The sequence below is a fragment of the Mauremys reevesii genome, unplaced genomic scaffold, assembly GCF_016161935.1.
Source record: "Mauremys reevesii isolate NIE-2019 unplaced genomic scaffold, ASM1616193v1 Contig77, whole genome shotgun sequence".
In the NCBI taxonomy this organism is placed as follows: Eukaryota; Metazoa; Chordata; order Testudines; family Geoemydidae; genus Mauremys; species Mauremys reevesii.
Window position 1 is genome coordinate 15,477 of NW_024100892.1, and position 27,018 is coordinate 42,494.

General features: G+C 53.6%; 4 non-coding genes across 4 annotated transcripts; 3 read left to right on the forward strand and 1 right to left on the reverse strand.

The window, feature by feature from the left end:
* Positions 1-10,233: 10,233 nt before the first annotated feature.
* Positions 10,234-10,307, reverse strand: TRNAT-CGU. The gene has a single exon. It is a non-coding gene; the product is annotated as a tRNA-Thr (tRNA).
* A 4,781-nt stretch (positions 10,308-15,088) lies between these two features.
* Positions 15,089-15,162, forward strand: TRNAT-AGU. The gene has a single exon. It is a non-coding gene; the product is annotated as a tRNA-Thr (tRNA).
* A 9,979-nt stretch (positions 15,163-25,141) lies between these two features.
* On the forward strand, positions 25,142-25,223 carry TRNAS-UGA. The gene has a single exon. It is a non-coding gene; the product is annotated as a tRNA-Ser (tRNA).
* A 1,207-nt stretch (positions 25,224-26,430) lies between these two features.
* TRNAF-GAA lies at positions 26,431-26,503 on the forward strand. The gene has a single exon. It is a non-coding gene; the product is annotated as a tRNA-Phe (tRNA).
* Positions 26,504-27,018: the final 515 nt, after the last annotated feature.

Below are 27,018 nucleotides of genomic sequence, written 5' to 3' on the forward strand. Positions count from 1 at the left end.
CTGGGAGATTTTATATCACCATTCAACCATTTAAGAGAAAAGAGGGGAAATTGGAGGCGATTATACAGCGATATTGAATCAGCAACAGAATGGGATGGATTCTTCTTGCCTCACATTCCCGTGGCCGGCAGGGAGCCCGGGGTGATGTGGCGGTCACAGGGGAAAGGAGGGGGCTGGAGCCAGACGGGCAGTGGCTGTGGGGAGGGGCGGGCAGTGGGCTCTGGGAATGTGACTAGCAGGTGATGGAGGAGCCATGGGGGCAGGTTGGGCAGGGGAGGGGAAGTAGCTGGACTGGGAAACCTGGGGCTGGGCCATCTCCATGGGGGACGCTTGTTCCTCCCTCCCCTTCCTGGGCCTTCCCCCTCCATGAGGGAGTGCAGAGAGTGCCCCCCCCCAGCACAGCCCAGAGGTGTCCCTGTCTCAGCCCCCCCAGCCTCTGCCCATTCACCCTCTGCCCAGCTCAGGAATCCCTCGGGGGAACCATTTCCCACCCGCACAAGGACAAATCCCTGCAGGGGAAATGGGGGAACCCCCCAAACCCGAGCTCTGAACTGGCCACTGGCGAAGGGCAGAGAAAATGGGGCACAGTCGGGGGGGGGGCAGGGAACTTCTCAGGGGTTGGGGGAGGGGGGTCACCCTGGGGGCTGCTCGTGGCTCTAGGGAGAAGGGGGCGGGGCAGGGGTCCCCACGGGGGCAGCGGTAAATCCGAGGGTCTCAGCCCCCTTTCTCTCCCCGCTCCTCGGGGTCACCTGCCCCCGGCCATGTCCGGGCTGCACCGACCTCCCCCTTTCTCAGGACCCCGCCCGGCCCCACGGGGTTAATGAAGGTTTCTCCGCCGCGATCTGCGCATGCCCAGAGCACAACGGCACAAACCTTCTCCGGCCCGGGAAAGGCTCCAACGGCCCCGCACGAGCCAGGCAGAACCGCAGCGCCACGCCTCCCGCGCTGACGTCACTTCCGGTCCAGGGAGAGTCCGGAACTACATCTCCCAGCCTGCCCCGGGGGCGCGTCCGCCCTCCCCAGCCTCGGTAAGGGAGGGGTCAGCAGCTGGAACTGCGCATGCTCCGTGCGAGCCCCGCTGCGGGCGGGAGACCAAAGCGGCTGCTGCCGCCTCCGTGTGAGCCGGTGGTGAGAGACCCCGGGGGCGGGCACGTGACTCTGCCCCGGGACCCTGGGAGAAGCCTCGGAGCCGCCTCGGCCCCGGGAGCCGCAGCAGGATCCGCCCCCCCCCCGCTGGGATGGGGGGGTCGCTGTGGGGGGAGAAGCCGGAGTTGCGGGGGGGAAGGTCGGTGGGACGCGGCGCGGGGGGGGTTGAACTGTCTCTGGGCAGCCCGGAAATTCCCGGGGGGGGCGGGGGGGTGAATTGGCTCCTGTCCCTGTTGGCGCCTCTCGCCCCCCCCCCCGGCACAGAGTCTCTCCGGTTTTGCCCCGTTTCTCGCTCGGGGTCGCGCTGGGGCTGTAACATCCGGGGATATTCGCCCCCCCCCCCCGATCCGCTCTCTCGGCTCCCCTGTCCCCCCCCCCCCCGGTCTCTCCATGAGTCTCCAATGTCCATTTAAAATCTCTCCCATGGGGGGTCCCCCCCCCCTGTTTTACCTGCAGCGATTTGTCCTTGTGCGGGTGGGAAATTGTTGCCCTGGGTCAGTCCCCAGCACGTGGCTGCCCCTGGCGTGGGGGGGGGGTGAGATGCCGGTTCTCTGCCGGGGCGGGGACGGGAGGGGCACGTGTCCCCCGTGGGGGCTGCCCGGACCCCGGTTTCCCAGTTACTGCCCCTAACCAGTGATGAGCTGCCAAATTTTTAACAACGTGGGGGGGGTCGTGCCCCATCCAACCCCTCATGTTCCTTGACACACACACTCCGGGACCCCTGACCCATCCCCCCCTTCCCTGTCCCCTGACTGCCCCTTGCCGCCCCACCCAACCCCTCCTCTCATTCTCAATGGCCCCCCATACCCCTACCCCATACAACTACCCCTTCTCTCTGTCCCTGAGTGCCCCCACCACCTCATCCAACCCTGCTCTTTCCTGACTGCTCCCCGGGACCCTTGCCCCCATTCAATCCCCCTGTTCCCTGCCCTCTAACCCCCACCCCCAAACTCCCTATCCTCTCTCCAACACCCCTCCCTGCCCCCTTACCGCTGCCTGGGCGTGGCTGGGCCGGGACAGGAGTCGCGCGGCCGGGCCGGGCTGGGCAGCCGGGGCTGCCGCCACGCCCAGACCGCGCTGCGGGCCCGGCCCCTGGCAAAACAGCAGGGGCGGCTGGAGCCACGAGGCCAGGCCGGGCTGGAGGTGGGGGCCGTGTCAGAGCCGAGCATCCCGGTAGGTGGGGGCACGGCAGGGCCGAGGGTGCAGCCGGAGCTGGGTGGCCGGGAGGGTCGGGGTCGGGGGCCAGCGGGCCGTGCTACAGCCGCTGAGGTCGGGCAGGGACCCGGGCGGGGGCCGGGCAGGGCCGGGAGCAGCGGGGATGCGGCCAGGGAGGGTCGGGCAGGGACCCGGGGACGGGGGCCGGGCAGGGACCGGGGATGCGGCCAGGGAGGGTCGGGTGGGGACCTGGGGCGGGTGGCCGGGCAGGGTCGCGGCCGGGAAGCGAGGGCATGCGGCCAGGGAGGCCGGTGAGGGTCGGGCAGGGGCTGGGGCGGGGCGGGCAGGGTCGCGGCCGGGAGCGTGGGGACCCGGGGGCGGTAGGTGGGGACACGGCAGGGCCGGGGGGGGGTGCGGCTGGAGCCGGGCGGCCGGGGAGGGGTTCGGGGGGAGTCGGGGACGCGGGGCCGGGCAGGGTCGCGGCCGGGGAGGCGGGGACGGGCCGCGGCCAGGGACCAGCCGGGGCACACGCTCCCCTAGTTTCCTACCTTAGGGTCGTCTTCCTGGGCCGGGGAAGCCTGCCTGCTTCTCAGCCCTCCCAGGCTTCCCGCGCGAACAGCTGATTCGCGGGAAGCCGTGGGGGAGGAGAAGCAAGGAGGAGCTTCATGGCAGGAGGTGGCGGCAGAATTGCATGCGGTTCGCGAACCGTTTGCTAAAATTAGGCGCCGGACAGAGAACTTTAGCATCCGGTTCTCTGTCCGGTGTCTAATACAACAAGCGGTTCGTGAACCGTCTGCAGCTCACCCCTGCCCCTAACTCCCACCACAGCCACCAGCCACCTGCCCATCCCCCACTGCTGCCCCCTTCCCTCATCCAGGGACCTGCCAGCTCCCCCCCCCCACACTTTGCCCTCTTAAAGCAGCTCCTCACAGGGCTCCCTGCTGCCTGTGGGGATGGTGGGGGGAGCCATCACTTTCTGTATATGTATTGGATAGTAATATAAACTCCAGTCCAACAGCCCCCCTTTTCCCTCTAGTTATTTAACAGTAATATAAAATCCCCTCAGACCTTGGTGGTGTTCATAGAATCATAGGGTTGGAAGGGACCTCAGGCAGTATCTAGTCCAACCCCCTGCTCAAAGCAGGACCAATCCCCAACTAAATCTTCCAACAGCTTTTTACCGCAGATTCCGAAATGGCCCCCTCAAGGATTGAACTCACAACCCCAGGTTTAGCAGGCCAGTGCTCAAACCACTGAGCTATCCCTCTCACATGTTATCAACTGTGTAGTTTCTGACACATATTCTCTGCAAATCTCAAAGATTGATCAAAATTATCCTAAACCCCACTTTTTCTCCAATTGTCTATTTCTAAATGACTATGGCCTGAGATTTTTCCCTGTCTCTCTAATTATAAAAAAGTAAGAAAATCTCAGATTTACACCTTTTCTCAGATTCCTGAACATGGATATAAAATGTTGGCAAATGTTACCCATTTTCTCTCTATTCAGTTATCAGATATTGATGTGAAACACTCAGATTTTACCTCGTATCAACAACTGATATAAAATCCCTCTGATTTTCCACTTTCCTCTCTAAACGTATTTAATACCCATCAAACCAAGAGGCCTCCCCCTGTTTGCGGGCTCAGTGGTTCCCAGCTGGTAACAGGCGAGTCGGCTGGACCCTTTTCTCCAGCTGGCACTGGGTGAGGAGGTCACTCTGAGTGCAGCGTGGGTCCAGAAGTATCCCAAAGCCCATGACAAATGGTCTCTGGGAGGGGTTGCTTCCCGCAGTGCGAAGATGTAGCTAGTGACAGGGCATGGACCTTTCTTGCCCTCCAGGCCTTCCATTCTCCTGTTAAAGCAGCACCCCCCAGGGATCCCTCTGCCCGTGTGACTGGCCAGCAGGAGGCAGTGATAACTTTCTATCCACTTAGCAGACACAGTGAGGTAACTGTTGCTGGGTTAGGGGATGGGGTGTCTGTGTGGGGAGATTGCAGCTGGAGCTGAAGGGGCATTGTGGGAGGGGGAGGCCTCTGGGTGACTGGGCAGGGGGTACCCTAATCATATTGGTGTGTTCTGTTGGTTTGGGGTGGTGGGTTCTGATGTGCCCAGCCCTGAGGCTGTGGGTCCTGGAGGTGGGTATCGCTGGGGACTTGTTGGTGCAGAACAGTGAGGGTGGGCGTCTCTTGGGGAGGCGGGGCAGGGGGCTGGAGGGAGCCTGGTGCTGTGCCAGGGGCTCAGTCATGCCCAATGCACAGAACTGGGTGGGGGAGTCCCAGGCGCTAGGTCAGGATGCCAGGCAAGCAGAGGGAGGGGTCCCATTGTAAAGCATCAGGGGGTCCCAGGCAAACGGCCTGGCAGGTCCTGCTGGAGGACAGGTGGGGGTCCTAGGCAGGCAGGCGGGGAATCCTGGGCAGGCAGTAGGGACTGAATTCCCAGTGAGGGGTCCCCTGCGGTGGGGGTTCCTGGCTGTTGGGGGCTCTTGGTGGGGGGAACCCTTTAGGATTCCCAGCCTGCCAATGATGGTCTGGTGGGGTGCTGAGGGGTATCTGGAGTCCCTGTTCAGGGATTTTAGGGGTTGGGTCCCAGAGAATATCTGGTGGGACCCTGGCTGTGAGGTCTGTGCTCTGGTTACTGGGGGTGTCTGGGGGCCCCTGGATGGAGGCTCTGGGGGCTGCTACTAACCATGCTCCTTCTATCTCATCAGCTTGTGCCAGAATCCTGGCTCCAAGCACATCCCAGCATTCCCCAGCCAGGCCCAGTCACCGTGATAACTTTCTATCCACTTATCAAACATCTTGAAAACTCCAGGACCTTCCAGTTCCATTGGGAAAATTTGTGCCCCGGGTCCTTATACTAGATCTGATGGGTGAGGCAGGTGGGAAGGGGCTAGAAATGCCACACAATGGTCTCTTCCACAGCGTTCTGGACTCCTTCTTTCTGAAATGTGGTTTCATTGAGACCATTGTTAATCCAGAGTCACTGCATGGAAAGACAAGGAGTGACTCCAGATGGACAGTGGGGCAAATGAGATCAGCAGTTCTCCCTGTGAGGAGGGGCTCTCATTAGCTGCCCTCCCCAGAGAGCTAAAGGAGGAAGCTGCTCAAGCGCTCTGTCCCTCTCTGCTCAGGATATTGGGGTTCAGCTTCCTGGGTCAGACGCTGCAGCCTCCATTGTGATCTGGGAGACCAGGCTTAGCAGCTGCTGATCCCCCAGCGGGGCTCTGTGCTGGGATGTGACCTTAATTAAAGCTTCTTCTCTGCCTGGCCCAGGGGATGACTTTCTCCAGCTGGTACTAGCCTCTTGGGGCAGCCCTGGGCCCTGTTAATGCAAATTCTGAGCTACAGACTCCAGGTAACTGAAAGACCTCAGGGAAAGTGCTGGGACTGGCAAGAAGGTGACTCTGCACAAACAGCCCCTCGTCATTTCTCCTCCCATTAGCAATTGCCAGGAGCAAATCCAGCCATGGGAGAGCAAAGCCCCCAGGAATGGGACTGTCCCAGCCAGAGGGGCAGGGAGAGGACAGGGAAGGAGAGACAGAAAGGGGCAGTGGGAGAAATGAGTGGGGAGAGATTTCCAGCTCTCTAGTGCACCCAGACACATGTATTGCAGCATCCTGGGCAGAACCACTTTCCAGTGATCAAGAAAAGGATCAGACAGAGGAAAAGCTGGTTCTTGACTCCATATTCCCCTGCTGGGGTGTGACTGCCGGGGTCAGTGTCGAGGAATCCCCCACAGTGACTCCTTTGGTTCTGCTCTTTTCTAGCCTTGTGTTCAGAGACTTAGTTATGAGATTGGGGGAGGGAGAAGGAAGGTTAAAAATGTCTCTGTGGGCTTAGCCTGGCAGGAGGGGCCAGGTCTACACTGTAATACAGAGACTGAGCATTTTCCCAGGATGGCAGAGTCTACGATGTCTGTCTGGAGGGAAAGGGCCTGGGGGAATTGTGATGTGAAATTAACTAAAGCCTGTTCTGAAACCTCCACAACTGCCCTTCTCTCCCTGCCAGGGCTGCAGAATGACGTCCATGTTTTTCTCCAGCCCATCCCATCCTCCCATGACACAGGGAAGAGAAATGGCTGCAGTGGAGCCAGCTCAGGTAGGGATTATTTTTTTGAGGGAGGGGTTTGGTGTGTTCCTACAGGAGGGAGAGGGACAGCAAATACAGTGGAGTTGGGAAGGTTTGCACAGTCTGGTTTGGAGGTTGGAGCAGGACAGGAAATGCACAGGGTGGAGAAAGGGAGGGCAGGGTGTGACAGACCTGCTGGGAGTTTTTATAAGTGGCCTAGATTCTAGGAACAGACCCAGGAGGTTCGGAGGTGGAAATGCTCCAGTTTGTGGAGCAGAAAATAACCCACGTGAATGGGGCTAGGTAAACTGACCAGACTCATAGTGCTGGAGCCTGACCCGACTAACCAGCGGCTGCTGTGAGATATGAAGGGGGCACCCACCAGTGAGGTTTAGGGGAGATTCCCCTCCCTTCATATCCAGCTCCTCACAATGAGGAGGGTGTTGGGCTTCCTACCAGGGAGCTCTCCCTGGTCCCTGCTAGGGGCTCCCTCTGCTCTATCAGTCTGTGGCTAGTAGGTGTGTGATGGATCTGCTGGGAGAGATAAGGGGCTCTCTCTTTGTCCCCTCACTCTGATGTTTCCTGGATGCTCTGAGCAGGGTGGGGGTGGGACTTTGTTGACTGCAATCCACCCAGGGCTTCCCTTTGATGGGCTCCTCTCCCCACAAATGGTGGGGCTGTGAATGGGGCAGCAGGTATTGAGTGTTGGACTCTTGCTCTTTCAGGGGCCAGTGACCTTCGAGGAGGTGGCTGTGTATTTCACCAGTGAAGAGTGGGCTCTGCTGGACCCCACTCAGAGAGCCCTCTACTGGGATGTCATGCAGGAGAACTATGAGAATGTGACCTCACTGGGTAAGGGTTACTGTCCCCTCGGTTCTTGGAAGGGGAAATGGAGAGAGAAGGTTTACACCAGCCCCACAATTCCACCCCTACTCTGCCCTGTTTCAGCATCACCCCAATATGCCAGTGACACACACACTGCCACAGACCCTCCCCTGCTGCAGAACACTTTGGGAACAGAGCACAGGAGCCGTATCGCACAGTGTCAGATATCTCCTGTTTGCTCAAGTAAAACTGAGGTTTAAGTGCAGCATAATGAACAGAAGCTTCCTAGGGGTCACCAGATGAAATTAATAGGCAGCAGGTTTAAAGAAAATAAAAGGAAGTTCTTCTTCACGCAGCGCACAGCCAACTTGTGGAACCCCTTACCTGAGGAGGTTGTGAAGGCTAGGACTATAACAGCGTTTAAAAGAGAACTGGATAAATTCATGGTGGTTAAGTCCATCAATGGCTATTAGACAGGATGGGTAAGGAATGGTGTCCCTAGCCTCTGTCTGTCAGAGGATGGAGATGGATGGCAGGAGAGAGATCACTTGATCATTGCCTGTTAGGTTCACTCCCTCTGGGGCATCTGGCATTGGCCACTGTCGGTAGACAGGATACTGGGCTAGACGGACCTTTGTATCTGACCCGGTACGGCCGTTTTTATGTTATGTATGTATGTGTGCATTTGGAGCAAGGAGCTCCTGGCCCTCAGAGACCATGTGGAGGCTTTGGAGGCCAGGGTGTTGGAACTGGAGGAGCTAAGGGAGGCAGAGAAGTATGTTGATGAGGCTTTCCGGGACACTATAGAATTGTCCCAACTCCGGTCAGACAGCCCCCGCACTGTTGAGGAGGATGGGCCCAGGGAATGAGAGCAGTCAATGGGAGCAGAGGGAAAGCTTCTCATAGTTGGGACCCTCACCCCAACACTATCTGGAAGAACTTCTTGCACTGAGGTTACCTCACCGCGGGAGGGAACTCCACTCATTAAGAAAAGGCAGCTGTTAGTAATGGGAGATTCGATCATTAGAAACAAGGATATCTGGGTTTGTGATAACCGGGAGAACCGTATGGCGACTTGCCTGCCTGGTGGGTAGGTTGCGGATTTCTCAAGGCATCTAGATAGATTTATGTGTAGTGCTGGGGAGGAGCCAGTGGTCGTGGTACATGTAGATACCAATGACATAGGGAAGGGTAGGTGAGACGTCCTGGAGGCCAAATTTAATCTGCTAGGAAAGAGACTGAAATCCAGGACCTCTATGGTGGCATTCTCAGAAATGCTCCCAGTTCCATGTGCAGGGCCAGGTAGGTAGGCAGCCAGAGCTTCAGAGTCTCAATGTGTGGATGAGATGATGGTGTAGAGAGATGGGGTTTAGATTTATTAGGAACTGGGGAAACTTTGGGGATGGGGGCGCCTATACAGGAAGGATGGGCTCCACCTAAACCAAAGTGGATCCAGACTGCTGGCAATTAACATTAAAAAGGTTGCAGAGCAGTTTTTAAACTAAGAGATGAGGGAAAGCCAATGGCTGCAGAGAAGCACGTGGATCAGACAGAGACTTCTCTTAGAGGAGAGTGTAGTGATAGAGATTTTTCTAGTTTTAGTCAGGAAGAGAGGCTGGAAGAGGATGAAGTAGGGGCCAGATCAGACGAGAAGCATTCACACACAACAGAATCTGACACGTCAGAAAAGGGCAGACAAATAAACAGTGACAAGTTTTTAAAGTGCGTGTACACAAATGCTAGAAGTGTAAATAATAAGATGGGTGAATTAGAGTGCCTCGTGTTAAAAGAGGATATTGACATAATAGGCATCACAGAAACCTGGTGGAATGAGAGCAATCAATGGGGCACAATCATTCCAGGGTACAAAATATATCGGAAGGACAGAGGAGGTCATACTTGGGGGGGTGGGGAGGGGAGTGGCACTGTATGTTAAAGAAAATGTAGACTCAAATGAAGAAAGTTTCTGTGCAAAATACCAAAACTTTTAACAGAGAGGAGGGAAAGGCCATGGTCCACATGATGGGGCCAGTATGTACCACAACATGGTTCTTCTATGGGGGATGACTCTGAACACTGACTGATCTCCACTCCCTTGGATTTGAAGAGATGTTTAGTTGTGCACTTGGGAACCTATAAGGCTGAAGCAATTTTATGGATGGTGACACTAGGATTGAAGGGTTATTTAATGTTGTAGAAATTGTTAAAAACACTGAGCTTAAACTGGAACTGCCTGTTATTAAAGGCTGGTTTCCCCACGTCAGTTCCATAAGCTCTGCTAGAAACACCCTGGGTTCTCTCCTGCCTCAGTGGGAACTGGAGGGAATCGTCCCCTGCTGCTCTTGGCTCCAGGCTGGTTTTTCTGGGAGGGACGTGGAATTGATTTGTTTGCTGTTGAGAAGGGGCCGGGCCAGTTCTCAGGGCAGAACTCCCAGCATCTTCCCAGCCCAGCCCAGGCTGCTGCCCTGTCCCAGCCTCTGTTCCCCTGGGGGCCCCGCGCGTTTGACTCTAGAGCAGGCCGGGAGCAGCAGCTGAGGCAGAGGACAGCCTGGGCCGGGCAGATAAGAAGGAGTTTAGCCAGCAAAAAAGGTAAAATGGCAGGGAACTATCACCTTGGACTCTACGGCATTTCTCCATTGGTCTGTCTGCTTTGGGGCAGGGACAATAACACGTCCTGCTGCATTCGTTATTTCGAAGGGCAGTTTAGGATTTTCATTAACACACACGGTGCACAAAGCAGGACTCAACCTTTGCCGTAAACTAAATGAGCTGCCCACAGATTCTGGCAGCCACAATGAGCATTTGGGTGAGAGCTCAGAACTGCCCCTGTCCCAGAGGAGGGGTCATCTGTGTGGGGACTGGACCACTGACCTACCTGCTCCTAACTCCCAATCTTTCAGTAACTCTATTATCAGTGCCTGTGAGTGTTATTTAAACCATAAGGAAAACCACACTGGGCTAGACCAAAGGCCCATCTAGCTCTGAATCTTGTCTTCTGACATTAGCCAATAGCAGGTGCCCCAACAACCAGTCAACAAGGCACTACTGGGAGTTGAACCCAGGATCTCCTGTTTACGAAACAGATGCTTTAGCCAGCTAAGCCATGGTGCCTGTGGGTGACTAAAACACAGTGTCTGCCCACACCTGACTCCCTGCCATCGCTACCAGGGCCTGACAAGCTTTGCTTGTCTTTGGATTCTCCAAAGCAGAGGAGCAGGTGACATTTTCCTTGCAAGCTGTGTGTGAGTAAAGCTTTGGCCACGTCTGCACTACAAAGTTGTTTCAGCAGAATTATATTGCTCAGGTGTGTGAAAAACACACAACGCTCTCTCGGTCGGTAGCTTGTGGCTGGTGCACACACTGCAATGCCACGTCTGGCAACAAAACTGCCCTGTTTTGCTGACAAAATAAAACGACTTTGATGAGAGGTCTAGAGCTTTTTGCAGCAAACTTAAAGTGACAGAGTAAATGCTGCTGTTCATTATATCACCATAACTGGCCTTTCCCAGTATCCCACAATGCCCGCGGTGAACTCACCTGCCCTGCATTCCTGCTACAGAGCCATGGGCCCCTCCCCTTTCATCGCTCTGGGAAGTCCTGACAGCTGAGCCTGCTGCTCTGCTCCGGCAGCCAGGAGCAAATCACTGCCGTGGATGCTGCTCTCTCCCGCCCTGCGAACACAGAGCAGGGTGGTGGGAACTTCCTTACATGGGGGGCCACTGGCATCTGAACTGTGACACCCCCATGACACCCCTTCCCTCGAGAAGGCTCTTACCTTCTAAACAGGGATGGCTGGTCTCTAGTAAAATCACTAAAAGGGAAGGAGAAAACTCGAAAGAGGTTCCTCCTGGCGCTCACGTCCGTGAAGCCGAATACTCTCTCAGTCCTCAAAGAGAGACCTAGAGAAGGAGACTTGCTGAAGCAAAGCCACAGGGGTCTCTGAGGTTTCCCTGGCCCCTCACCCCTGTCCTGCCTGGCTGATGTCAGCATCTCTCTGTGAGGTCACCACCTCCCCACCACCTTTGACCAATAGTCTGAGGTCCTGCAAAAGGCCTTTGTGATGTCACTGCCACACCCCTCCCTTGCTGTGCTAATGTCCTGCCCCTGCCCAGGCACTTTGGGGGTTTGAGCTACTCCCTGTGGATCACCCCACTCAAGGAGCATTCGTTCTAGGAAGCAAGCCGGCTAGACAGTAAAACATCAGCCGCTGCTTCCAATGCTACACTCATTTTTTCAGAAATTAGTCGACTTTATGGCCAGAAGAGACCATTAGAGCATCTAATCTCACCCCCTGCAGATCACAGGCCTCCTGTATGACACAATAGCTACTTTTTGGGTAAACACATTCCAGAAAGGCATCTAGTCTTCATTAAATGACATCAGGAGATTGTGAATCCACCACTTTCCTTGGTAGCTTGTTCCTGTAGTGAATCATCTTTGCTGTTGAATATTTGTGCCTTAGTTGTAATATGAATTTGTCTCTTTTCACCGTCCAGCCATTGGGGCTTGTTATGCCTTTCTCTGCTACATTAAAGAGCCCTTTAGTAGCCAATCTTTTCTCTCCATTAAGGCCCTTCAACACTTCAATGAAGTCACCTTTCAATCTTCTTTTGATAAGCTAAACAGGTTGAGCTCGTTCAATAGCTCCCTAGAAGGCATTTTCTCCAGCCCTCACAACATTTGGTGGCTCTTTGCTGACCCAGCTCCAATTTCACAACATTTTTCAACTGAGGACAACAAAACTGGAGGCAGTATTCCAGTATCAGTCTCACTGATGCCGTGTCATCTCCTGTGACGTTATTGACATAATCTGTAACTGTATAGCTCACCGTTGCAACCACTGTTCTATATTTGCAGCCAATATTATAGAAAGGTTGTCGTGTAAGGGGTCTATGGAGAGGTTCTGATTGGCTGATTATAATGATGCTATCTCTAGATGTGTATCATTTTTGTAGTTGACATTATGAATATTGGCTCTATGCTGCCCGTATTTCAAACTTGTGCTCTGCTTCCGGGGAATACTCCAGCCAGACAAATTGGTGTCAATTCTGCCTAGCCTGCTTGATGGCTCATTAAGGACCATCAGCTATACAACTGGCCCACTGAGAGAAGTCAGATACGCCTTGTGACTCAGCAAGGTCTGCAGGGACCTGCCTATGGACAGAACTCTAAGGTTTTTCTATGCCAGGTGCTGTATAGAGTGTCCTTGGGACAAAGAAAGCAAAAACTACATGGCAAGAGACTATAAAAGGTTGATGCCTCATCTCCATCTTGTCTTCAATCCTGCTTCATACCTCTGGAGGGACTTTGCTACAAACTGAAGCTCTGTACAAAGGACTGACTGACCCATCCCAGCTGTGGATGTACTCCAGAGACTTGATTTCAACCTGCAGTTTATTCCATCACTGCTACAAGCCGGAACCAAGAACTTTGCCATTACTGGATGTGAAGGGTTCAAATCCATGTGCAGTTTATATAACAACCTGATCTATGGATTGTGCCAGCTCTTTTCCAGAGCCAAAGTCCAGAGTATGGTCAAGGGACCAGAGGCCTAGCAAATCGTGATCAGCGAAGAGAAAGCTGGGTAAACAGAAAGCCTTGCTTGCTAAGATAGGCCTGGTCAGCAAATTGCCAGGTGTTGGAGCTAAGAACTAAATGATTGTGTCTTATTCAGAGTTGCAAATTGAGCAAAGAATCCCTTTTCCTATTCTGTTAGTCTCTTCTGTAGAGAGACGTTCTTCCCACAGATCCAATCTTGAGTTTATGAGAAGTAGGCACATGTCAGTATAAGATATGGCATCTTTCCACTTCCCTCCCAAGAGACCAATGCCTTGCCTTTAGACACACAGAAAACAATCTTTATTGCCATATGCTTTCACTGGTTCTTTGCTTTAACCCCTAGGAATGTACCTGTTGGACAATCAAAAGAGTTGCTCCTTTCCTATGGACCTCAAATCAGAATTTCAACATAGATATTTTATACTACTCACATTTTATCAAATTATTCATTAAATGTTAACTTGCTAACTTGAGACCATGGGTGGAGACATTATGTAACCTGTTAGCCATTGGCTACTGTGCTATCTTGTCTTGGTGCAGAACCTATCCTGGGGTGTTGAACTGCCTACCCGTCACTTTCCCCTGCCCATGGAAAATCTATATATTCTATTGTAATCAATTGACTGACAGTGTCTCTGAGCCTAATACAAGGTGACACTCCGCCAGCGCTGTGTGTAATAAACTCCTCTGCTTGACCTCTACACGGTGTAGATTATGTCCTTCACAGACACCTGCTGAATAAAGAGGAGATTCAGCATGCAGCACCCAGTGGTGCCTGGCTGAATCGTCTCCTCTCCCTGCAGCTTGGTGATCTTTTGAGAAATGGAGAAGATTGCCTCTGCCTAGCTGTACATTGCTTGCAAAAGAAACAGGTCTTTTGGTGACAAGTGTTGAAAGGAGCCACTAGGCGAATGTGGAGACAAGAAAAACATCCATAACTGAACTTGCATCTGTGGATGCTGAAGCCACAACACGGGCGCTAAACGCTATATGACCACGGCTGGTGTCAGAAGAGTCTCTACCAAAGCCTTTTTTCACCAGCAGGGGCCTCTCTGTGCACAGAACTCCTGGTAGTGTGATGGCTAAAGGCAGTGGAGAACTCTATTTTGGCATCTCTTTGTCGGTGAACATCTGCAGTGGCTGTTAAAAGGCCTCTGGATAGTGGTCTTTGGGAAGAGCTGGCTGAAGAGCCTTCCTAGTAACCAGGAAATCCTGGCTTGGCCTGACAGTTCTTCTTTGCTGAACCTATTGTCTTTGTTGGCTCCTTTTTTGTATCTCTTTTCATAAAAAGAAAAGACCTGTCAGCAGAATCCTTCTAAGTAGTGGTTCAAGACAGAGAGAGCCTTCCTTGCGGCTAAGTCTTGGTGCCATGGAGCATGTCTCACCACTGCAGTGCCTCCTGTTGGCCGTCCTGGCAATTAGCTCTGGTCCCCCGGTGCGCCTTCATCTAGTGGCGTCTGGCTGCCATCTGTTCTATCATTAGGATCCATGTCACTCTCAGGACTTCAATGTCCTCTTATGGACACAGCTCTCTGGCTGTGCCCCACTCAGGTCTCTCCCCCCTTCCAGGGGGCAGCCGTCCTCTACTCAGACACTTGCCTCAGTGGCCAGCTGCAGTCCAGGGTGTAGCCACCTATGTCAGTGGTGACTGAGGCAAAAGGGGTGCACCTCCAACCCCTGCCATCTGTTTCCCTGTACCACTTCCCCACAGACCTAGCACCTTCCTCCGCCTTTGTATCAGGGCCTCAGTCTGGCAGCAGTCGGCCAGGAGGTCACTCATGCTCCCCTTACCCACCCAGCACTACTCTGATCATGGTGCCCTTCCTTCAGGGCAGCCAATCCTCCCTCCTCAAACTCCAAGGAGTGACTGACTCTTGCTGTGCTGAGCAGCCCTTTATATATGGGCTGCTCCAGCAAGCCTTCTCCTGATTGGCTCTCCCAATAAGCCCTTTCCTGATAGGCTGGGTTCTGCACAGCCTCTGCAAGGCTGCCTTAATCTTTCTTCTGCTTGTTTGGGGCAGCCACCCCACCACACTTGGAAAGCGGCAAATGAGAAATCTAGAGCTGAAGGAAAGGTGACCATGACTCAGAACTGAGCCGAGGTTACTGTGACTGAAACACAGATCACTAACCACTATATGATCACAGTGGTTCGTGGGAGAAGCACATGTTAGAAGCCCTCTGTCAACTCAGCTGTGGCTTTCTGTGCACGGAGAGCCAGACACCTCAAGGTCTGCAAGTCTTGAGGGAAATGGGGAACGTCTGTACTTTGGAATTTGCAGGTGTTATCCTGAACCATCAAATGGAACAGTTGTAAACCCTTTTGCAAGGCAGGTACCATGGCTTAGCTGGCTAAAGCACCTGTTTAGTAAACAGGAGATCCTGGGTTCAACTCCCAGTGGTGCCTTGTTGTATAGCTTTTGTCTCCTCTGCTCACATTTTCCTGTGTCTTTCTAGGAAACAGAAGAGACCTCCCTTGGTATCCAAGTAATTGCTTGCTAAGGAAAAGGCTTCTTTGGAGAGAAGCATTGGAAAGAATCAAATCACAAGCCTGGAGTTGATGAAAAGGCTGCTGTGACTGGCATTGGCATGGCGGTTGCTTCAACTGCAATTGCTGCAACACGAGAGCCTGTGCCACACGTCCTTGTGATTCGCTGGGGATGTCCACACACAGAGGTCATGTCACCTTCCTTTTGATTGTCAGTGATGAAAAATGGAGCAGCTGGGAGAAAAGTCCCAGAGAGCAGCACTGTGGCTAAGCTGGGCCAGGCACCTGCCAGGTAAAGTGGAGGTTAGGGATGCAGCACCCAGTGGTGCCTTAACAAATGTGTTTGCTCTTCCCACCTTTTGGTCAATCTTTTGAGGAAACAGAGAAGATGCCTTTGCCTTGCAGTGCAGATGCTTTCAAAAGAAACAGGTCGTTTTTTCTGAAAGTGTCGGAAGGAGGCACCTAAGAAACGTGGACAAGGAAAAGGTCATCGTAACTCAACTTGCATCCATGGCTCTTGAGGCCACAACGCAGAGCACTGAGCACTGTACGACCACAGCTGGTGACAGAAGGGGCTTTTCCAACGGCATTTTCCACTAGCAGGGTCCTCTCTGTGTGCAGAATTCCTCATCCTTTGATGTCTGCAGGACCTGGAGATCACCCAGGCTTCAGTGTGAACACAAATATCTGCACCACAGTTTTTAGCCCCTCAGCTTTAGCTCCATGAGCCCAAGTCAGATGACCCAGGCCAGCCTTGCTGCCATATTTATCCCAGGAGAGATGGACTCTAAGGTACGTCTCCATTGCAATATAAGCTCAGGTGTGGCACGCTGTGCTCAAAGCAGCGCCTTGGAAGCCCCATATTCACCACTCTCATATAATGATGAGATGGTTTGTACAAAGTCTGCCTGGTGAGGTGTCATTTCAAAAGTCTTGATCTGTTGTACATTAACATCGTGTTGGATTGTGTGTGCTCGCATTGGTTGGGAAGTTATGAAGTTTTGCTCTGTGTGTGTTACTGAGATATGTTATGAGGTGGGGAAATGCCCCCCACCAGCCTTTCAGGTGCGACAAGGGAGGAGCCGGACTCGCTGCTGGCCCATTGAAGGGATTCACACTCCCAAGGACTATCCCAGGAACCGTGTACAATGCAGACTTCTCCGAGATAGCACAGCGACAATGGACACTGCTTGATTCACATCGTAGCAAAGGAGCTTCCTAGCAAGTTGGAAGACACTATGAAAGGGGGGTAGAGACATTATGAATTGGCCTTTCTCCCCCACAACTCAATATCTGTAAACACATCCGGAGGACAAACACTGAACTGAGATAAATCAGAAGAGAATAATAATAATAATAATACATTCATATCAAAGTCCCCAACCAGACTAGTATTGGTGTTTCAGCAGAAAATTTTCAGTCTGGGGGATTTTGTTTTCTCAGTCAGACCTTGCCAAGGGAAGCAGGGAGAAAATGTTTGAGTTGCCTCCTTCAGAACAGCTTGGCCTAGACACTAGCTCTCGTTCACTGTTCTGGCCTTGCTCAGGATGGGGGTATTTTAATTATTTCGGCAGGTCCCAGGGTGTTTGGGGGAGATGATGAGGATGTTCCCTTTTGAGATAAAAACCAAGAAATACAGGACTAGAGAATTCTTTTTTTTTTTTAAGAAATCTGGGATTTAGACATTTAATTTAAAGCAAGGGAGTTCTGAGATCCTGAGAAGGTTTTTGTTTGCAAGATGCAACATTGTTGGGTCTGTTTATTGTACCAATGGGAGAGATGGTTGTCTATAAAGGAGGGGTGAAGACTAAATGCATGTGATTTGAACCCATGCATGCAGAGCACAATGGATTAGCAGTCTATCACCTTAACCACTCGGCCACCTCATCAGAACTGCTTAAACATAGACAGGAGGAGAAATCTAAGGCCAGCAGAGATAGGGACAATAAGGAGTTTTGAAACACTAAGTGGACGCAGGTGCTGAATGAGCTCCCCCCTCACATCTAGTGAGGAGCTGGGGGAAAGACTTCAGGAACAGACCGTGTTTGCATAGACACACCTACTCTGCGTAGCTATGCAGCATGATGGGGCCACTTTCCCAAAATGACCAGTTTTGGCTGGTGGCGGGTTACAAATCACTTTAGGATTGAGTGGAATGAAATGTTATTATCCTTCCTGCATGAGTGAAGGGCAGCAGAACATACCTAGTCTGTCCTGATGGAGGGGTAGGTGGGTGAGGAATAGCTTTTATTGGACTGCATAGAAGCAATTGAGGACGTCACCCTAAACCAGTGGTCCCCAAACTTTTCACACGGTGCCCTCCTAGCCATGGCCAAGGCCCCCTCAGAAGCTGCGGTCGAGAACCAGGGCTGGGAGTGGGGCTGTGGCTTGCTGGGGAGAGGGGTGCAGACACAGGTAAGGGGGTCACGGCTGGGCCGGGGGCTCAGGCTCAGGCTGAGGGTAGGGTGGGCGAAGAGCTGGGACAGAGTGGGGCTGAGTGTTGCTCCCTCCTTGCCCTCCATGGGGGCTGGCTCAACCCTGAGGTGCCCCCATGAACATTCCTCTGAGCCCCCCTAGGAGGCATGTCCCACATTTTGGGAATCACTCCCCTAAACTGACCCCTAGTCACCAAGCAGGGGCTAGTGGTGCCAAAGCCCAGGGACAGGGAGCTTTGCCAGAGTGGAGCCTGCAGGTCACATGCTGGGGGCTGACACAGGCTCCGTGCTCTGGGACAGCTCTGAACCAAACCCAGGCAGAGCCCTCATCAGTGTGACACCGCCCAGGGGACGCTCTCACTGGGGGAAACCTCCTTGCCTTCAGCACCTCCTGGGACTGACCTTGGACCTTTCAGCACCTCTGTTCCATGCCAGGAGCTTCCTGTAGTGAGTCACCTTAGCAGGACACCTGGGAAAGCCTTACACCCCCTGCCCCCGGCCCCGAACAGGGCCAGCTTTAGGCCAATTCCCCAGAACCGGGCCCCGCACCTAAGAAAGCCCCGCGCCCAGTGGCAGGGCCACCGGGGAGGTGGGGGGCAAATGTTCTGAGGGCTGGAGAAAAATGCCTTCTGGGGAGCTATTGAAAGAGCTCAACCTGTTTAGCTTATCAAAAGAAGATTGAAAGGTGACCTCATTGAAGTGTTGAAGGGCCTTAATGGAGAGAAAAGATTGGGTATTAAAGGACTCTTTAATCGATCAGAGTAAGGCATAACAAAACCCAATGGCTGGAAGGTGAAAAGAGACAAATTCATATTACAACTAAGGCACAAATATTCAACAGCGAGGATGATTCACCACAGGAACAAGCTACCAAGGAAAGTGGTGGATTCTCCATCTCTTGATGTCATTTAATGAAGACTAGATGCCTTTCTGGAATGTATTTGCCCCAAAAGTAGCTATTGTGTCATACCTGTGATATGCAGGGGTTCAGATTAGATGCTCTAATGGTCTCTCCTGGCCATAAACTCGACTAATTTCTTTAAAACTGAGTGTAGCATTGGGAGCAGCAGCGTCTGATGTTTTCCTGTCTAGCCGGCTTGCTTCCTAGAACGAATGCTCCTTGAGTGGGGTGAACCACAGGGAGTAGCTCAAACCTGCAAAGTGCCTGGCCAGGGGCAGGACATTAGCACAGCAAGGGAGGGGTGTGGCAGTGACATCACAAAGGCCTTTTGCAGGACCTCAGACTATTGGTCAAAGGTGGTGGGGAGGTGGTGACCTCACAGAGAGATGCTGACATCAGCCAGGCAGGACAGGGGCGAGGGGCCAGGGAAACCTCAGAGACCCTGTGGCTTTGCTTCAGCAAGTCTCCTTCTCCAGGTCTCTTTGAGGACTGAGAGAGTATTCGGGTTCACGTACGTGAGTGCCAGGGGGAACCTCTTTAGAGTTTTCTCCTTCCCTTTGCCTGATTTTACTAGAAAACAGACATCCCTGTTTAGAAGGTAAGAGCCTCCTCGAGGTTTGAAACCTGATCAGTCTGATCCATCTGGTGACAGTTGAATTCTAGGCATGGAAAACACAAGCTTAAGGAGGCAGAATTTTATTCCGCACCTGGGATTTTGTCCCTTAGAATCACTGGGGACATTAGGGTTTGTCCTTTTTGTTTCACCTTTTCCTCCATCCATCCCTCCCTCCTTTCTGTTCCTCTCTTGTTTCTTTTGTCCTTTCTCCTGTTCCCCTCCCAACACCAGGAGAGAGGGGTGTGTGTGTGTCTATATGTGTGTGTATGTGTGTTGCGGGGGAGTGCTCTGCAGCTCCCACTGTGGGAGGTCCACCCAAAAATGTGGGGCTGAAATAGTGCTCAGGCAGTGATCCCCACTGGTGACCTGGGCCATCCTTTGGGCTCTCTGGTGAGAACCCTTAGCCTCTCGTCCTCAGTCTCTACCCTGATTGGCTGAGCAGGGGGTTATTGACAGGGAGGAGACTCAGGTCCCTGTTGTTCTCTTTTAAGACCAAGGAAATAAGTCAGAACCAGTTCTATGTTTGATGAATTTTGCTGCTTCTCTGCATTAATGGTCTCTGAGCAGTTCATGATTCTCTCTAACATTGCAATTCTCCTCAAATACTTGCTGAATAATTCCTGTGCACTGTTGTTGGTCTGGAGCTCATCTGAGAGCACTTTATTCAGGTCATTCAATGTGTGAAATTCAACATCCGATGGTTAGTTTGAAAATCAGGGCTCTTGGGTCCTATTCCCAACTCTGCCACTCGCTGGCTGTGTGACCTAAGACAAGTCAATTATCCTTTCTCAGCCTTAGCTTCTCCCTCTTTCAAGTAGGGATAATAATGATCTGCTCCTACCTACCTCACGGTGGGTGGGGATCCATTGGAGAGTGTCACTAGGAGTAGTGCATAATATGCGGTGTCCTATCACATTTACTCAGAGCAGATTATGACATAATAGAATAGCTGAAATAGTCTATTTGATTTGTTATTTTTTATTTTGAAATTGTTAAGAGCAGCAACGACTTAGCTCAGACTGAAGCATCTTATCTAATGTTTGAGATCTAAGTGTCTCCTCTTTGTGTGCGACGAGACAATTTAACACACTGTGACAAACAGGAGATGCTTTTGCTTTGCAACAAAATATTTTTGCAAAGAACTTTCATCCCACTTGTTTTGATTTCGAGAAACAAACTGGTTTAGCCTGAAAGGGATTTTCTGACAGAAATAGTTTCAATGAAATTTCCCCACTATCTCGATTCCTGGCCACTATCCCTGCCTCTGGGGATTTGTTGTCAGTTGGAACAGGAGTCAGGACCGGTGGCTTCTCTTTCTGGCTCTGCCACCGCCTTGCTGTGTAGGCCCTTGGGAAGGTCACTTCCCTTCTCTGCACCTCAGGCTTCTCCCCAACTGTCCAATGGGAACAGGGACAATTCTTGAACTCTGGGCAGTTGTGAGCCTGAGTGAGATAAGGGGTGTTAAAGCCCTCTGTGAAGGAGAAAGGGGAGTTTCACGGTGTTTAGCACCAAGGAATTTTAAAGTTTGCTCAGATGTCTAGTCTGTGGAAACAAGAAATGGTCAGAGCCAAACTTTTTAACCATTGCGTTTTTTAAAGCCCATTCAGGGATGTGAGTCCCTGTCTCTTAGGTACCTGGGGTTCTTTGCCAGCAGGAGAGAAGAGATTCCTGCCTCTGTTTTTGTGGCCTTAACAAACCAGGCGTTGTGCCCCAGTTCTCGTCTGAGATCCCTGAAAAAGAACATCTTCCCATCCATGAACAAGACAGAACCCATCTTTGAAAGGGGAACAAAGGGACCCCTGGGACTTACAGACTAGCTAGCCTCACTTCCACAGCTGGGGAGATACTGGAATACATTCTTAAACAATCAGTTTGTCAGCAGCACCTACAGGACACTTTGGTTCTTAGGACGAGTGAGCATGGATTTGTCAAGAACAAATGATTTCAAACAAATCCTCTTTCCTTCTCTGGCAGGGTTCCGGGCCTAGTGGAGGTGGGTAAACAGTAGATGGGATCTATCTTGGTGTTGCTAAGGCTTTTGACACAGTCCCGTAGGACATTCTCACAAGCAAAGGAGGGAAATGCGGTCTAGATGCCATCAGTGTCATGTGGGTGCAGAGCTGGTTGAAAGCCCAGACTCCAAGCGCCCTTCTCCATGTCTGGCTGTCCAATGGAGAGGGTGCACCTAGTGGGTCCGGCAGGGATCGGTCCGGGGTCCGGTACTATTCAATATTTTCATGAATGATTTGGAAGATGGAGTGGAGAACATGCTTCTAAAATTTGCAACTGACACCAAGCACTTTGGAGCACAGGATTGGAATTCAAAACGCCCTTAACGAATTGAAGACTTGAGCCTAACTCCATGGCTGGGCCCCGCTCTCTAGACTGGGCTGAAGTGAAACCCCAGAGCCAAACACTCCTCCTCCTGGGCCGTGCGCTCCACCCTTGAATGGTCAGATGCTGCTTAGCGCTGTCACAGCAACTTTGGCTGGGGGATTCTCCCAGCACTTTCCACTAGCGGGAAAGTACTAAATCCCCAGCAATGGAACCCAGGAGTCCTAACTCCCAATCCCCTGTTCCAGTCACTCCAGCAGAGCACACTCCCTCTCAAAGGCAGGGGGAGCGGCCATGAGGGCTGCTTGTAATTGCCAGCTGTGGGAGGGAGTGTGCAGCAGTGGTTAGCAAAGGGGCCTGGAGAGAAGGACTGCTGGGTCCCACCCATCCTTCTGACACTTGGTGTGACCCTGAGCCAGTAGATTCCCCTCCCCAGGCCTGTTTCTCATCAGTAGGGTTGGGGGCGCAGTCCTGACAGCCCAGGGGGGTTGGGAGGCTCCAGGAAGGTGTGTAAAGTGCTGGGATTTCAGGATCCCGGAGCGCTGTCACCCCCGCACTAGGGTGATGTTCTACACCCCCTGCTGCTGGTCAAGTTTCTCCTTTCCCTGGCAATGAGACAGACTCTTGTTTTCCCAGCCAGCCGATCACCCGGTGTCATCACCCTGCCTGCTGGCTGGGCAGGGTAACTCCTCAGGTCACCCCCCCCCACCCTCCAGCCTGCCTTGGGCTTGGAGAGTGAGGAGAAGGATGAGGGATGACACTGAACATCCTCCATCCATCGCTCCGTCACCAGAGCAAGTGAGTGGCATTAGGGTTCCCCGGTGGTGTCCCCTGTCTGTCTGGGGAGAGGCAGAAAGAGGGGGAGAGAATCTCTCCCAAAGGAGATTGGATTTGCAAACAGCCCCCAGGAGCCCCTCGCTCTCAGACTGGGGAGGTGCTTCTCCAGAGCCGTCTCCAGTGTGTTTGGCAAGGTCCCAGCAATGGGGCTCCCAGCCCTTCCCTTGTGGGAGACTGTTCCCCAGGCTGAGAGTCTCTGAGCTGGGCCAGACCCGGGGAGCTGCTGAGCATGGAAATCAATGGGAACCGAGGGGGCCCTGGCCTTGCTATGCCGAGGGACTTTGAAGTGGGGAATGGTTTCCCAGGAGAAGTCAGGACACCTGGGTTCTGTTCCTTCTCTAGCCTGGGCGGGGTTGTGGGGGGGAGGTGTGAGTGTGTCCTGGGCTGGCAGGAGGGAGCTGCTTGTTCAAAGTGACTGATGGTCTTTGTGACTGACCCCAGTGCTCGAAAGGGCGAGACTCCCGGTTCTTGCAGCCCCAGGGATGAGGAGGAGCGTTGAGGGGGAGCAGATCATGCAATGAACTCCTGCCAATGTGTGTAGCTTGCACTCCCTGCACCCCTGTGGGGGGAGGAGGAGCTGCTCTGGCTGGGGCAGGGATGGGGAGAGACCAAACAGGCTGGTTAGTGAGAGGCTGCCCTGACCCCAGACTCCCAGGCTCCTTAGGATGTTCAGGAAGAAGGCTCTGCCAGTGGCCCCAGAGCCTGAGGGAAGCAGCTGCCATCTTCCCCAGGAGCGGAGCGGCCCCTCCGTCCCCACTGGCGGGGAAGGAGCTCCCGGCCGGACCAGGAGGTGGAAGTTCCCAGCCTTCTGGAAGAGGAAACCTGCTCCCGGCGCAGGCGCCGAGGTGGGAGAGGCACCGGCCAGGCCAAAATGGAGCTGGGCCAGGATGCGGCTGGGCAGGCAGGACCCAGCCCAGGAGCAGAACCGGGCAGGGTGGCTCCAGGGCTTGTTGTGTGGGCAGCAGCGGCCCCAGGAGCCCAGCCCCCATTTCCAGCAGGAGGCATCGCCCTGCCCGGTCAGTGGGACCTTCCAGCCTTCCCAGGGCAGGAGGTGGAGGATCCCTCTCCCAGCCCCAGCAGCTCGGCCCGCTCCCCATGGGACAGCAACAGCGCCTGGGACTCAGACAGCAGCAAGGCTGACAGGCTGACGGACGCTTCTGCTTTGTTCCAGGTGAGGAGCCAGGCTGGGCTCAGGGAGGGGTGAGGAGGGGGCTGTGAACACCCCAGGCCCAGGCCCTCGAGCAGTGCTATGGGGGCGGGTCCCCAGCTCAGGTGTCTGGCCTGAGCCACTGAACCCCACTGTCACTAGATGCTGCCACTGTAATCCTTGGTGCTCCATTGGGTGGGGGGTGGGAGGCACCTCCCAGGGAGTCCAGGACAGTGGGGCGGGGGGGTCTCTTTGCTATGGGCTCCTGAAGGAGTTGGGGGCTGACGACACTGAGGCTTCTTGGAATCAAATACATTTGAGATACAAGTACATAGCCCATATTCATAACTTCAGCTACAAAAATGGTGCACACATACAGCCAGCATCATTATAACCAGCAAATCATAACCTTGTCCTAGACACCTCACACGCCAACCTTTGCACAATGTTTGCTGCACATATATAACAGTGGTGGCAACAATGATCTCTACGGTCCCAGTTCATATTAATAACGTCACAGCAGGCTATAGAGACGTGGGAGGGAGGCGTCTTCCAGCCGGTGTGTCTCCTCCGTTTCTCCCTTGCCGCTTGGGCCGAGGTGGGAAGGGAGCGAAACGTGCCCGGCTGAAGGTTTTGTGCTTGGCCTTGAGGATTAAGCCCGACCCCCTGGCATGGCTAGGTCGGGGTTGTCCTGGGCTCTGGGGGGGGAGGGCTCAGCTGGGAGAAGGGGCAGAGGAGGGGATTTTGTCTCTGATATATAAGGGCTTTGTCAGCAGGAAGCTGTAGGTCACATGCTGGGGGTGACAATGGGGTTTGAGCTGGGGCAGCAGCAGCAGGGAAGCAACGTGTGTGTGTGTGTGGTGGGGGGGATTCACTTGGTAGAAATGAACCTGCCAAGCCGCTCCCTCTGCTGGAGCAAAAGCCTCTAATTTATCTCCTCAACTCCCCTCCATGAAAATCTCCACCCTCCCCCCGTGCTGAGGGACCCCCTCACTCCCATGGAGATTTGTAATTGTTCAAACTCTTCCTTGGCCTTGTCCAAATAGTTTTTCCAGAAAAATGATCAAGGACATTTCAAAAGAGAAAAACAAACCAAACCAGAGAAACCCCCACCACACCCAGTTTGGGGCTGAATTTTTCTACTGTAATTTTGAGACAATAAAACTCATCCCTCTATTGGCCAGAAACCAAAGCTAGACCTCCCCTGCCGTCGCTGTGACTGCTGGGACCGAACCACCAATGCGCTGACTCCTCTTGTGAGACATTTCTCTGCACAATACTGCTGCTATTCCAGTTACTGACTCCAGGAAACATTTTCCTTAGCCTGGCTCCATGTGTCACTGGTTTCTATAGCAAAAGCCAGTCCCTGGCCCTGTGGTCCAGACATCCTCATTCACATCAAGCTTCAAGTTGAGAATCATTTCCCCTTCCCGCTCTGTGGGACGGGACACTTTTAAACGCGCTCTCTGTGCGACTGCACATGGCTAAGCAAAGAGAACAAACCCCCAATCCCCCCTGTGCTTTGGGAGCCAGGTTTGCGGTGGGAATTCTGTAGTTAGATAACTTCACACCTGGGCATTGGGATTCTTTACCAGTTTCTCTGGCATTGGGGTAGTTTTGTGCTCACAGCTGTGATGGCCGAGTGGTTAAGGTGTTGGAGTTGAAATCCAATAGGGTTCCCCTGCGCAGGTTCAAATCCTGCTCACAGCGAGGCCTGTGTTTTAGCCAGTCTCTCACCCAGGCAACACCTCTGTACAAGCCCCTGAGACACTCTCAATTCTCTCCCCACCCCATGTAAATCCTGTTCTGCTCCTTTCATAGAGATCCCTGGGACACCACCTCACACTGTGTCCCTGAGGGGTCAGGCAACCTCTCAGCAACTGAAGCCTCTGCCACTCACCTGGTGCCCCATAGATCAGCCCTGGTTCTGCTCCTCTCTCTAGAGTGTGACAGGAGCCAAGTCAGCGACTCCATGGGAGCTACGGGGCTGCAGAACCAACAGAGAAAAAATAGGTGCTCAGCACCCACTGGCAGCCAGCTCCCCCGCCCCACTACAGGCCTTGCTGACAAGCTTCTCCTCTTCCCCTTCAGCACCTCCCACCTGCCAGTGATCAGCTGTTCAGTGGGGTGCAGGAGGCGCTGGGCGGGGAGAGGGAGGAGCAGGGAGAGGAAGAGGTGGGGGAGGGAGAGGAATGGGGCAGGAAGGTGCAGGCTGGGAAGAGATTGGACAGGGGTGGGAGCTTGGGGGAAGGGGTGGAGTGGGGGCAGGGCCTTGGAAGGAAGGGGAGGAGTTGTTGCGGGTGGCCCTGATGGGAAGCACTAACTATCACAGTGACAATAGAAGTGACCAGCATTGCGGGGGAGGCTGAGGGAGATCCACACTCACCAGGTCTCCTCTCCCCCACGGTGAGCCAGACACTGCTCTCTCCTGGCTCTCACTCTAGCAGCTGGACGCCAACGAGCCATTTCCCCACAGGAAGTGCATCGAGTGCCCCTGTGGTGCTGGGGGGCTGGCGCTGCTGCTGCCTGTGGGGCTGGCAGGGGGGCTGATGTCTGCACGTCTGCTGCCAGGCCGGAGGGGGCACTTGGGACCTTACCAGACTGGCTCAGTGAAGATGGGGAGTTGACAGAGCAATACAGACGCTCTCCAGAGCACGGAGCAGCAGCCGCCCATGCAGCCAGGCAATGAGCATTTCCCACAGCCTGGAGCCAGGGGGAGGCGGCAGCTGCTGTTCCAGCTCCTCGGGGACAGGCCCTGTTAGCCAACAGCCACTTCTTACTCCCCACAGCTAAGGGTGCCGGGTTCCTCCGGTGGGGGTGTGGAGCAGCCGTTCGTTTTCCTGTCCTTTTTGTGTGCAACTGCTGACAAAAACATCCCACACAGAGAAGCAACAGCCCAAAATGCTTCAATGCAGCTGCCAAAGTAGCTCAGTTGGGAGAGCGTTAGACTGAAGATCTAAAGGTCCCTGGTTCAATCCCAGGCTTTGGCAGACCATTTCATCCCTCTTTGTGCAGGGGTGGCTTGTTTTCTGGGAGCACAGCAGTGCCTGCACCCAAGGTGAGTCCCTGAGTTTGGGCTCTGCAGTAGGAAAACATAGAATGGGCTTCTGCCCCTAGTTGGCCCACCTGACCTTTAACAAGGAGAGATGGGAGCTGTCTTTCCCAACATGGCAGGGAGAGAGTGGGGCAGGGTGACCCTCAGGAATGGTGCCAGAGGGCTGCTGGGCAGTGACAGGCAGGGAGTGGGGATGGAAGCTCCTCTGTGCAGCTGAGCAAGGGCAGTACCAGGGAAGGGGCATCTGTAAAAGTGACCCAGCAACAACCTCTCCTCCTCTTGGCAAACTCCCATGCCAAACACCCACTGAAGGTCACCAGCATGCGGGGCGGCTGCTGATGCTCTGTGGCCAAGGTAACAAGATGGTAGGAAAGCAGGGCCAGCCCCCATGGTGGGGCCTCTTACCGTTCCCACTCTCCATGCTCACTTTTGCAGTGGGGCAGGAGATTT